The sequence below is a fragment of the Acyrthosiphon pisum genome, chromosome A2 (genome assembly GCF_005508785.2).
Source record: "Acyrthosiphon pisum isolate AL4f chromosome A2, pea_aphid_22Mar2018_4r6ur, whole genome shotgun sequence".
Taxonomy (NCBI): Eukaryota; Metazoa; Arthropoda; class Insecta; order Hemiptera; family Aphididae; genus Acyrthosiphon; species Acyrthosiphon pisum.
The window spans coordinates 1,411,272-1,424,869 of NC_042495.1; the positions used below are offsets into that span (position 1 = coordinate 1,411,272).

Genomic DNA, 13,598 nt, shown 5'->3' on the forward strand with positions numbered 1-13,598 from the left:
CATACACCGTCGTATGACCGTGTGCTAGCGACATTTTATCGGTTTATGGTTTATCCAATCTGATTTCTACAAGGTGATGACGAATTACGATAACAGACATTGAGTGTAACATATATACAAGTAGGTACCTAATATTATTATTTTTGCCTGTAAATTCTTATGTACACAATATTTTAATTGTTGTGCTAACGTGTACAAATTGTATATCTATTTATATATAAGGAAAGTGTACTTTACCAATAATCAACGCAGAGCCGAACCTATTTGAGTTATCGACTTGAAATTTCGAGGATAGATTTTTATAATAATTTCATCGGGCACTAAGAAAGGATTTGTTGAAATTTGCATTTTAAACAGGTGCTCAAACAGGGATCTTGAGGTTCACGATGGAAATTGGAAATTTTATTTTTAAATAGTTGCCATTGGTTACAGTCTACAGTAGAAATTAGTATTTATTTATTATTGGTTGTTTGGGCAGATCAGATACAAGCTAGCACCAAATCAAATTATTGAAAATTGCAGCAAATTACACCCAAAAACAGTTGAACAATCATAATTTTTTTAAGTTGCAATTTTTTACGGACAACGGAATGCACGGGTTCAGCTTGGTATGAATGTTTGTGTGTAGATTAAACATCTGGGAGGAAGACTGACTAATTTAGGAGTGCTTAAATTTGGTATTTTTTTTATTCATCTGATATTAGTAGTTATGTTAGGTTAGGATTTTGTATTAATTGATTATATTAATCCACCATAGGTGGAATACGACCAACTTGGTATAACTTTGATACTTTAGAGTTAAATCATACACCTACGTACAAACAGCACGGGGTCCGCGATCTATCGCAGGTAGATTATCTACCTGATAATATACTGCTGCGAATCATAATTTTTATTCCGGGAAACGGAAAAGTTAAGATATAGAATTTAACGGGCAACGAAGTGCACGGGATCAGCTAGTAATAATATATAATAATAATCAAAAAAAAAAAAACATAAAATATTACAAGAAAATCGTCGCCACACGTTTTATTTTCGTAGGCCACAAAAATGTTCGTAGGTCCTATTGTAGTGCCTATGCGCTAACACGTGCCCGGGTATAGTGTAGCAATTATCTAACTCTGGCCAAACACAACTATTTTTATTATTATTATTGTTTGAAATCGGACGAATGACGATTACGAACGGGTGCCTCCTAGGCGGCACAGGTAACATAATAATATTATTATAATATCATAGGACCGCGCGCGGGTGCACGGCACCGAAGCTGTGTACCGCGGTACACGGACGGGGCGCGCGCGCTCGGCGACAACCGCGCGTAGTCCGTCCTCGGTACAACGCGGCGCGTCATCCCGCGCGTACACGGGACGGACACACACGCCCCCCCCCCTGCCCGCCCCGCCCGCGTGTGGCACACGCACACGCACTTGCGCCGACGACCGACCGACCGACGAGTCCGCCGCGTCGTCGTGTGTCGCCGCCACAGACGCCGCCGCGTATTATATATATTTTGAATAATAATATAACACTACGCACACGCCACGGCCACTCGCGCGTTCGTCGTTCGCGCCGACGACACTCGGTGATTTGATCGCCGCTGCCACCGCCTCCACTTCGCCGGTCAGACACGACATTAATTCTTTTAAATATCAATATTATAATGTTATAATAATTTTTGATAATATTTCGAACATTTTTGCCCGTCGATCGAAGTCGTGTTTTTGTCATACGTTTGTCATCGTCCATTCGTATTAAGAGTTCGCATGGTAACGCGTTCACGTATTACGATTATATTTAAACAATAACAGTAGGTTTTTCGACATCCGATCAGCCCCCCCCCCTCTCGCCCCGGACCGTCAATCATCCGCACACCCCCATCAGTATCCCCAAACTGCACCGCCGCCGTTACGTAGAATATTATAATATAATAATATGTCTCGTTAAAATGGTGTACAGGTAAGTGGTGTCGCTTTTTACTGAATAAATATATTCTATTATTTATTATTTTATTATTATTATTATTATTATTGTTGTTGTTATTGTTGTTGCCCACGACGAGTGCTTACCTGCAGTGATGCATTATAATATGATTTAGGTGATGTATTTCGTGGGGGGACGAACGCGGGTTCGTCATTGTTTTGTATTTTGTTTTTTTCAACTTTCGACTTTCATATTTCGATTTATCACAATATGTACCTGTGTCAATGTCACATATTATTGTAGGCACAATACCTACATTGCTTTAGAAATTACCATAACTTTATAGAGTTAGAGGGTATCCACACTGGTTGGCCTCCCTCCTCACGCTATTTCATGTATTGTACCTTAGCAATCAAATTCCCTTATTGTTTTGTATATAAATATTACAGATTGTAAATATCCTATTTTTATCTAATAAAAAAAAAAAAAGTTTTTGAAGTATCTTTTATTCTATGCGAAATAAGTATGCGAATGTAGACATGTAGTAGTCGTGTAACAAAATATAATATGTACTTATATTACTATTATATCATATTATTATGTATTTTTTTTTGTCCAAGTTACCGGAGCAAAGTAGTAAATTATTTTATGTATAAATAGTTCAACAACTAGTAAATAGTTTCTGTCTGCAATATTTTAGTGAATTTTTACCAATTTCATAGTTGTTTAGTCTGTAATAACTAATAAGTATATAGACAGGTACTATATTATAATATAGTTATGATATATCGTTGTAGTTATAATAATGATTAAAACGTATTGTTACTACTATCTAGTTTATTGATTCCGTTATTTTAATAATTTAATTGAATGTCAGGTTTTTGAATGCAAAATACAAATCATATTTATTTTTTTCTTATGCGTCATACCTATTCATTGATCAAAGATTTACTGATAAAAAAAAAGTAGTAACTTTAGAATTCTCGGTTTTCAAAAGTTGTTTATAAAAGTTTTTCATTATTTGATTAAGAGATTTAAAAAAAAAAAGATACGTGTCAATAAAATTCCGACGTTTGAGTATTTTAATAGACAGGTCTTTGAATAATATATAATATTTATTCTTTAAATGCTTTGCTAAGATAAAAATTAATTAATAATTGCTTATTTAACTTTAATCATTTGGTTGAATTTAACCAGGTTTCAATTTACATAATAGGTAGATGAAAAATAATTAATTTAACTAAATATATGTGGAAAACAATGACAGTGATAAATTAAAAGTAATAATAATAACATTTACCAAACATACGTACAATGCACATATATACAAAAAACTGAACATACTTATTGTAATATTGGAAACGATAGGTATAAAAGTACTGCCGGAAAAAAAAATTAAGTCACCAGAAATGAATCAATGCATACAATAATAATATGTGAGTGGTGTTTTGAATAAAAATTCATAATATTAATTAAAACTGTATTTTTATCAAACAAAAACATAGTACCCCAGCTATTAGCAGTCTTCCAGAGCACATTGTGTATGTAAGTTAACATCGATCAGGGATTATGTATATTTGGGGATTTGTTTCAAATATATAAATTACCTTCGTTAATCTTATCTTTAAACATTGATCAATAGAAATGATTATAATGTTGTAAGGTTGCTACAAAACTGGCAATAATGCGGTATACGCTTTAAATGCTCAGTATAAAATATTAAGTTATTAAACAGTTTCAATATAATACACCATATTATATTATTACATTGGCTATTAATTATATAATTAATATACTTGTTCATAATCAATGACACTATATTATGTATCTTTTTAAATTTTTAATGGTACCATCTGTATATAATATTATATAATATAAATTTATCCTATATTATAATATTCTCCCGATCTCATATTATGGTATACTACCTTTTAATTTTAGAAGAACTCGTTGACGAGGTACATTCAGAGTACATACTAACTTACTTTAAGTAATTGATATGTATACCTAAGAGGATATCTAACTATCCAACTTATATATGCAACTAGGTACTGAAAAAAACAACGTATTTAGTAATTTAGCTACCATATTATTTAAAAATGTAATTAAACAATATAATATTACAGTATAATATGTATTATATTGTGTAGGTCAGTGCATAGTTTTTTACCGATATATAATAGATTTAGAGTCCGTTTGCTTAGTCAATTTTTGTGTCACATAAATTGACTATACATACAGACATCAGTCTTAGAATATCGGTATGCAATTTTATTGACATAATAAACATAATAATATGTTATGACATAATTTGTTAGGTTATTAGAAATTTGCTGGACAAATAATTTACATAGTTGTAAAACGCAGTGTGAATAAATATTTTAATTTACCTGTACTTCAGTATACTTTCTTGCACTGTTATATTTGTGTCACAATATTTCTTATTTTATTTAACACGATTAGAATCTTTAAACACGGCTTTTTTTTTAAATTGGACATTTTCCAATGATAACAAGTATTAATCGTGTAAAAAATCAACTATAATGTCTTACTGTCGGGTAAAAAAAGACACTAATTTTATAATACGTTGTATAAATACATATTATTTTACGGGATGCTATAATATTTAAGTATATACAGGTACGCTCTTGTCAAAGATAATGATAAAATATTAAATAATGAAAAAAAGAAACAACCCCCTCCCCCACAATCTTTATTATATTTTACTATTATTGTTTGAAATTGTTATAAAAATTATAATTAAATAACAATAATAATAATAAAAGCGTGTTACTAAGAGGAATTACATTTTTTTTTCGACTGTAAAATATACTGTTTATTCTGTATCATAACAAAACAAACTGTATCAATTTATTATATTGTTTTCGAGCCTCGTAATCTACAATGTTGAAATGTTGGAAAAGCATTAACCATGCCCGTTAGTGCACTTTTTGTTAAAAACTGTCAATAAGATCTAAAATAATATTATATTATTTCTGTGTATATGCCTTTGTGAACAAACAACTAATGACTTGAATGATTCCACAAAAAAATGGCACCATATTTTTCTTTATTATTTTTTTTTTTTAAAGTATTTATAATACCTATCTCAATAAGCTAGCTTAACTTGTTTTACAATAAATATAAAATGTAGATGTATTTTATTTATTCAAAATTATTTATAAAATAAGTGAAGTGCAAAGATATATTTAATTATTAATATTTTATTGTATCATTGATTATATAGATACGAGATACAATACCTATTAATTATTAATTAGGTATAGGGTAGTATTTTTTATTATGGGTTAATTTAATAATACCTACGACCTACCTAGTATTAGACTTGTTAGTAATAGTATGTAACGATTCGATATTTATTTAATTATTTTCAATCATGAAAAATTATAATAAGGTCGTTATAAAAAAAACTGTTCTTAAAAGTAACATTTTATCATTTTATTAAATAATATACCTAATACTCATAATATTTATTTTACTCAGTTATTTTTGACTATAATTTAAATATATTCAGTTGATTCTCTATTTCTGTACATCAAATAGATACTTTTTCTTAAGTTTAATTTAAAAGAATCAAATGTCATGAATTACTTTTATTAAAAATATTTCTGAAAATAGACCAACTGTATACTGTAACTGTATGGAAAATTTTTTCTTAGGAAATATTATATTGTATTTGTATGTCCTGTGCATTTATCTGTTTTTTAAATCACTTATATAATAATTTTTTTTTGTTTTTATAAAAACTACGAACCCACGATAACTCAAATATTTTATGATTGGAATTTGTTTTATTCACCTCGATATAATACGATGCGGGTTATACACTTATACACTTTTATTTGCCAATACAATTACTTTTTTAATCTGTATGGATTTAGGATTACATATCATATTATATTTTCTATATATTTTAACACGATTTATGTAAGTTTTTTAATCATTTATGTTTACATTTTTTACCATGTGCTATCTATGTGTAAATATAAACAAAATATCAATAAATTATAATTTATATTTACATTATATAGGTAGATATACAATTTAATTCTCGAGAAACATTAAGATTTTACACTTTTTAGTTGTAGCTAATTAATCCCTCAAAGTAGTTGGTGGAGTACTTAAGAGGTTTATTAATAAGTATAATTTTATGAAAAAAAAAAAAAATCCACTTGATATAAAAAAAGCTATTAAATATTTTATAGGAAAGTTTGAAAAACATGAATTAATTATTTAGTTATTGACACAATTTTTGCTTATATTCTTTTAGCATTCAATAATTACACTAATTTAGTTGACAAACAAATCACTCTAATTGTAATAATATTACTCATACATAATAACTTGAATCATATTTTTGACTATTGAATATAATATATTATAAATAAACATAATATTATGTCATTCATAATAGATACCTTTTTTTTATCATGATCTTAGTAATACTCCGTTTTTAATCAGTTGCAAACTTTTAATTTAATTGCAGCTTCTAAATTATCCAATAAAATGTCAAATTGAAATATTAAAGAAATATTATCTAATCTTCTTTATTAGGTTATGTGTTTAAAATCACCCAAACTAAAAAACGCCAACGTAAAAAAATACAGACAATTTTCATAAATTAATTCTTCGTGTTTTATGACGCTTAAAGTTAAAATAGCATTTTCTATTATGTATACTTATTGGTGAAGCGAGTTCGGAACGTTATACTAATACAGTAATACCATTATTCCAAACGTTTAAAATAAGAAACAAAAAAACAATCAATCCAGTTGTAGATAAGTAAAAAAAAACAATTGTTAAGGACTAGGAATTTGGGAGGATACGGTCTACGACCGTAGTTCCCTAATAAAGAAAAAGCTTGACTAACCCAAAATTGTCAATTTTTTTCAATGGTTATTGTTTAATATATAGGCACTTTTCAGCTTCTTGTTGCTTTTTGTTATTTTTTGATAACATTAAGCAAATTGCCTCTTGAAAGTTAAGTTGTGCTTTCAATTTATTACAGAGGTTCCACATGAAAAGTTTTTTGAGCCTCATAACTACTCTATAATTGACCTAAATGTGCAATAAGAAAGGATTTTTCGATATGAGGTGGTCAAACAGGGATCTTGAGATTCACGGTAGAAATTGAAATTTTTGTTTGTTTATAAATGTTTACCAATGCAGTTTATAATAGTAATATATTATAATTATTATTTTAAATACATAAATGGTTGCCATTTTAGGCAGATCAGGTACAAGCATGCATGAAGCTGCCTCATAGCCTCGAATAAAGAAACTAGGTATATTTTAAAATCAAATGTATGTGTGCAGCTTATATGCTCAAAAACTACTCAATTGAATTTGACGAAAATTTCAGAGTTTTTATTTAGAGATGTCAGAAAAGATTAGAGTGTAAGTAGTTGAAACCACGTTAAAAAATATACCAATTGCTAAATCTAATTCACGCCTTATAGTTGCCCGACCGAGGTCAAATTTTTTTCACAAAGATAAATACACTGACCCCGATTTGTCCGTGAACTGATGTACACTAAAACTGAGATATACCTAAGATTTTCCAAAAAAAAAAAAACTGCACAAGAGCGTAACTGGGATATACAGCTAGGTAATAATATTATATTAATAATATATATAATTTTATTTTGGTTTTCTTTTGGTATGTATGTTATTTCTTAAAATGTCTTAAAACTGCAACAAGTAACAGACAATATTTGGAAATATTTAAGCTTTTATATGAATCAAATTCACTTTTTTTAGTATTTCAGTATTAACTAGTCCGCATAATACAATAGCTAGCTGTGGTATATGTAATATTGTAAAATGTATATATTAATATAGGTAAGTATCGAATTAAATTGTAGTTATAATGTGCTAATCTTAAATCTACTAGATAGACTATAATACGCTATACTGGCGTGTGCTGACTTCATTGACAGGGTATGCAAAAAATAAAAAATTGGCTCTTCCCTCCAATAACAAAATATACCGTAATAAAATTATTGCCATCAAAATCAAAATATAAAACCATATTGGAAACTTTTTATAACAAAAATATTCATACAGTTTAGAACTTGTTCATAACTTCTTCAAATATCTATATTATTCCGTCTTCCGAGGCCGTTTTTTAAAAATTAAATTATAAAAATGTACTAACACTGAGTTCATTAAGAAAAAACTGTCTTCGAGGTGAGATAAATGAACCCCTTTGTTGGAGTCGTAGAGTGTGTTGTAACATACCCTGCATACCCTGTGCGCACGCCTGTGCATGGATATTATACTATTTTAACTAGGTATTATACTTTTAATATAGGTAGGTAGGTAGGTAGGTACATTGTACATTTAACATTTAAAAGTAATGTAATCTTTTATTATTTTTAAGTATACACATGTTTTATTTACTTGATTGAATGTTTATATAATATGGTTTACGGACCGTCAACGCACAACGCGCTAGATATATGTTGTGTACGGAATATAGATGTGCACTTAAATATTTAATATCATAAATTATGAGTTTGTGACGTGATACGGAATCAAGTAGTAGGTACTTAAATTTAAATATGTTTATATTTTGAATGTATGACATAATGTTCTTTTTATTTTAAAACTGTTTCGATTGAATACCGTAAGATTGTTAGTTCTCTAGGGGCTTGGTTAATATTTAATAGAATATTAATAATTTTCGGAATTTATGATAAGCTCGTAAATATGAAAAGAAAATATTGGGAAAACATTTTATTAAAGAGTACCCAATGATTATTATTAAAATATTTGTTTTCAAGATTTAAACCCTTTATTCGAGTTCATAAGACAAATATTTAAAAAAAAACGTGAAGATTTAGTTTACAGTAAATAATCTCATGAAAGTTAGTGTGTAGTTTCTATTTTCGTTGTTTTAATATTTAACATGATTATTAGTACCCAGGAATAATTAAATTTAAAACAATTTTAAGACGAATTTTGGGCCTAGAACCGTAATGATATGGGTTGGGCCAATTAATAAATTGTAGTGATATCAGGAATGGTACTATTTTTTGAGAAAAAAAAATAACTTATGAATACTGATTATAACTCACTTAGAATCTAAATTGTAAAATTTTAATTAGAAATCATATTATATTACACTATTTAATTTTATATTCCAAAATCCAATAAATATTTTTCTGAGTAGGAACTTCGATACAGAAAAATCGAATGGGAATAGTTAAATAGTTCTATAAGTATTTAAAGTTTAGATATATAGAGTAGTTAACCAACATTCTGAAAGGTACTCCTGTGCCCCTGTGCCACATACTACGCTTATCTAAGCTTTAGTTCTTATTAACTACTCGTTCAAAAGTCAGTGTGTGTGTATCAAAATACTCTGAAAAAATGATTCTTCTTCGAAATACGAAATTAAAAATGTATGTTGTCATTTAATAAAGTAAAAAAGTCAAAAAAAGAAATACTTTAAATAATATTTATGAAAATTAAAAATTATGGTTTTATAAAATCAAAATTCTTTTGTTATGAATCATCACAATAAAATTAACGTCGGATAGAACGAGTATTATATTGTATGGCATTCAATCCGTACTATATAGGTAAGTATGTGACACAATTTGTTTGCTTCTAGTTCCGTATGGTATATGATTATGTTTAATATTTTTCTTAAGACAAAAGAAAATATAACATAATATATTTTTTTGTAACAGTTTTGTAGTCTTATATTTTATTACTTGAATCGATTTCTGGTTTATTTCAAATACTAAATAGCAAGGTATTAGGTAAGTGTTGTATATGCTGCAGACTACATAGATGACCCACTATGATCAAAATTCATTTTTCTCTCTTTTCTACGGAATTTTCAAAATTGTCTTCATCCTTTATTTTCTTATGCTAGTAAGAGCATTATTTGTATTTTTTCCAAATAGGTGTATGTTCTATAAAAAACCCATCTCAACATAAAATATTAAAATATCCAGTAGTATGAAAAAAAAAAATATTCGGCATTTCTTTTGAATTTTTATAATATTTTTGATTTTTCCTAGTATATGGTGCATATAGTACGTAAATATTTGATATTTTACTATCTTATTATATATAAAATATAAAAAAAAGATAAAATTCATGTACCGAAATTCTACCCTGCCTTTCTACCTCATATTATTGATTTGATTCTAGTTATTTTTTTTTTTTTTGATGAATTCTTCAGACGTAACCTGAATAAGTTTTAAAACTACGTATTTTATATTGTTTTTCATCTTACAATTATTTTTTTATCTTTTTAGATTAGCCTCGATTATTTTTTCCAATCAGATTTAAATATTTGATTGCGCGAATCTTAACGATATTACTCGGTTAAGGAATTCCGCGAACGTCCGTACTGAATACAATATTTTATTTCGTTTAAAATGTCTAATAATATAATATTCAATTTTGTAATAACTTCATCCGTGATGTTAGTTTTTGATAAATGTATATGTGTCTCTTTCAGTAAGATGTATCTATTGTATAGCGTATATTTAACGTTAATAATATAGTCTTAGCTGTAACTTAAACCGCTTTGTGCCATTATCGTTTTCTTTAATCATTGTCAGCGGGGAAATGGGGAAATATTTAAATATGCTCTTTATATTATCATAACCACAATAGTGTGTTCGACGGATATGTGCTATTATAGTAGGTATGTAGTTGTGTGTGTTAACTATTTAGCATTTATAATTAATTTAAAATCATACCTAAACATGGATATGGTTCAATTGTATAAAAGTATATTATGTGCGTTAGAAGTCAAACGAGCACACGTTTTTTTGGATGAACAGTTTACGCCTATACGTATGTTATATTATTACAATAAATTCTTAAGTAATCGAGTTTGACAGTATATGCTTTGCGAAATATAATACTTTGAAAGAATAAAAAGACTAACTTATACCGTTAAAAATTATTCTTTCTTTAGATAGCCTATTTTCAGTTAATTTTTTTAAATAATATCATATCGATCATGGCGGCAGCGTAGATACCACAATACGGAAATAGTCACTACTTTTGAATTTAATTTATAAGATATAATTCGAAAATAAATTATTCGAGTTTAGGGATTCGTACACAACATAATATAGTACGTACCTATATAATATACATTCAAAACGATAAGTTTGGATAACCGTAATATATCAAAACTGGAAGCGCATATGGTGAATTCACACGGGCTAATTTACACAACTACATAGTGCACACATTTTGTACGTACTAAAACAATTAGCGCAAGTTTCAGATATTGACCACAAATAAGAAAATGTCGATTTGTGCGCCTCATAATTTTCATACTTATCAAACGTACGCGAATCGCAATTAGTTAGGGCCCCAAACGCTTTGTAATAATATATAATAACGACTCGCTGGAAGAACCTGAATGTTCCGTTACAATTGTATAGGTCCCGTACAAAATATCTGAACGGTATTTCCGAGTTTCGATTCCATAATATTTTACTATGTTTCATACGATATAGTGCAGAATACATATTTTATGACGACAATTTGTTATTACTCCAAAATCGTTGCACCTATACCTATTGGCGTAGATATAGACGATATAGTGTATCGCAAAATAAATCACGAACAAACAGTTACTATAATATTATGACTGGTGCCTAGTGCCTCATAAAGGTATATATTATACACGTTCGTAGTAAGGATGAAATATACAGAGTGAATCACCTAGCATGCTCACCCCAATTTTTTCTTTTAATAATTCAATTTTTAAATATAATTAAAGATGATATTGTTAAATTCTTGAGAGATTTTCTGTAATAATTAATAAGTTAATAATAAGTTTCCTATGGCGACACAAACTTCTGTTTTTCAAATTAGACCCCCTCCCCCCCACCCCTTTTAACTGTAAATCATTTAGTGCGTATTTTTTTTGAAAATGTTGATGTTAAAATTCGAACGAGTAATTACTCAGGCATTAAAATGTTTATACTAAGGAATAAGGATAATAGTCCTTAAAAATGGTTTTACAAAAATATTGAACCTAGTATTCATTATGCTTGACCATTTTTAAAAATTATAAATATTGATGAATTATTAATATTATTAATTACTAAAATGTTCAAGCCACCATATCACCTATTCTTCCTAATAGGAAGAATAGTTCCTAACCCATTATCATGGACCCAGTATCCTTGATATACCTACGCATACCTAGTTAAATAACTCAAAAACTACTCGTTGGAAAAATTATTTAATTGGTAAACAAGTCACAGTGTAAAACGGAATAGTTGCCATTCCACCAAAAGTCGAATATCGATCAAATGCATCAATTGAATAAGAATAAAAAGGAGAATGCGGAGCATGCCCGGCAAATCACTCTGTATATACCTATATTATAACATAATATTATGTGTTTCGTGTGGTGGCAGTTAACTCTGTAAAACGAATTTTGCCAAATTTTGGACACCGATTTCTAGTGACAGATATTATAAGTAAAAGGAAATTGAACTGTTTGTGACGCTTGGATGTGCGTATGGACACGAATGCGCTTTTCCCGCGGGAATACGATTGTCGTCCACCACAGTATAGGTGTATCATCCGCCTACGTGTATATATATATATATTAATGTATATTATTATACATGTGTGTGTATATGTATATATTTTGGGATACAAATCGAACTGACGTATATAATTTACCGTTTATTGTATATAGTTTTCGACGGGGCGCGGCGCCGCTTGCGCGTATATAAAATGCGATGGACACAGTGTGGATGGCGAACACGTAGCTGTATACGGGCTGTATACGACCATCCGAAATTTAATATACTCAACGCGAATAAAACACCATCGCCGGATTCCGAAGATTTTTCCGCACATTCCAGCAGACGGAGCGCTATATATCATATGATTTTATAGCGGTCGCGGCCACGACTGTCGCCACCGTTGCCAGAGCAGTTATTATATTATCCAGTTTGGTTAAAAACCGCCAACGGCCATTCCTCGGAAAATATTTAAAGGCCGGTCCTATATAACTACCTAATAACAAATTATAATCGCTGTCGTGCCGCGACTCCGCGCAGCTATCTCCGAGATCGTGCTGCAGCACCGCGTACGAATATATTAATACCAAATTGTATATTTTTTATAATTTCTACACTGCGCAATTTGTATCGTCACATTACGATATTATCATATACCTATATAATACTTTTATCGTGTACACGGTAGGTAGGTACACGCATACACATAATATTGTAAATCATTTTTTCTGCAGTAATATAATTCAACGCAAATTAAATATTATAATTTGTACGGATTTATAGAAAACTTACAATGTCTCAGGGGAGTGTTCGTGCGGTATAAGCGGTTTCATGCAATACATCCTACATTGATTATTTTTTAAATTAAATTACTAAAAAGAAGTTCGCGACTTTTGATCATTCGCGTCGATTCTGGATGGTGTATTAATATTTGTAATTTGAATGTGACAATTTTTGCATTTACAAAATGATTCTGATCGTAATTCTGTTTACCGAAAATTCAAAAATAATATAATAAAACCTACGAGCTACCAATGTTTAATTGTCATTATGCATCAAACTTTTATTCATAAAGATAGAACAATGTATAAATAAAAGCAAATTAACTTCCCGAGAAACACCGTAGTATAAGAA

The 13,598-nt window shown here is 29.3% G+C and overlaps 1 protein-coding gene across 2 annotated transcripts in view; it reads left to right on the plus strand.

Annotated features, from left to right (window-relative positions):
- Positions 1–1,525: 1,525 nt before the first annotated feature.
- Positions 1,526–13,598, plus strand: part of LOC100573280 (FMRFamide receptor) — a 102,188-nt gene continuing 90,115 nt past the window's right edge. For both annotated transcript variants that reach the window (XM_016808000.2, XM_003247476.4), the window contains exon 1: positions 1,526–1,956. The gene's annotated coding sequence lies outside the window, so the exon portion shown is untranslated. The remainder of the gene's footprint in view (positions 1,957–13,598) is intronic.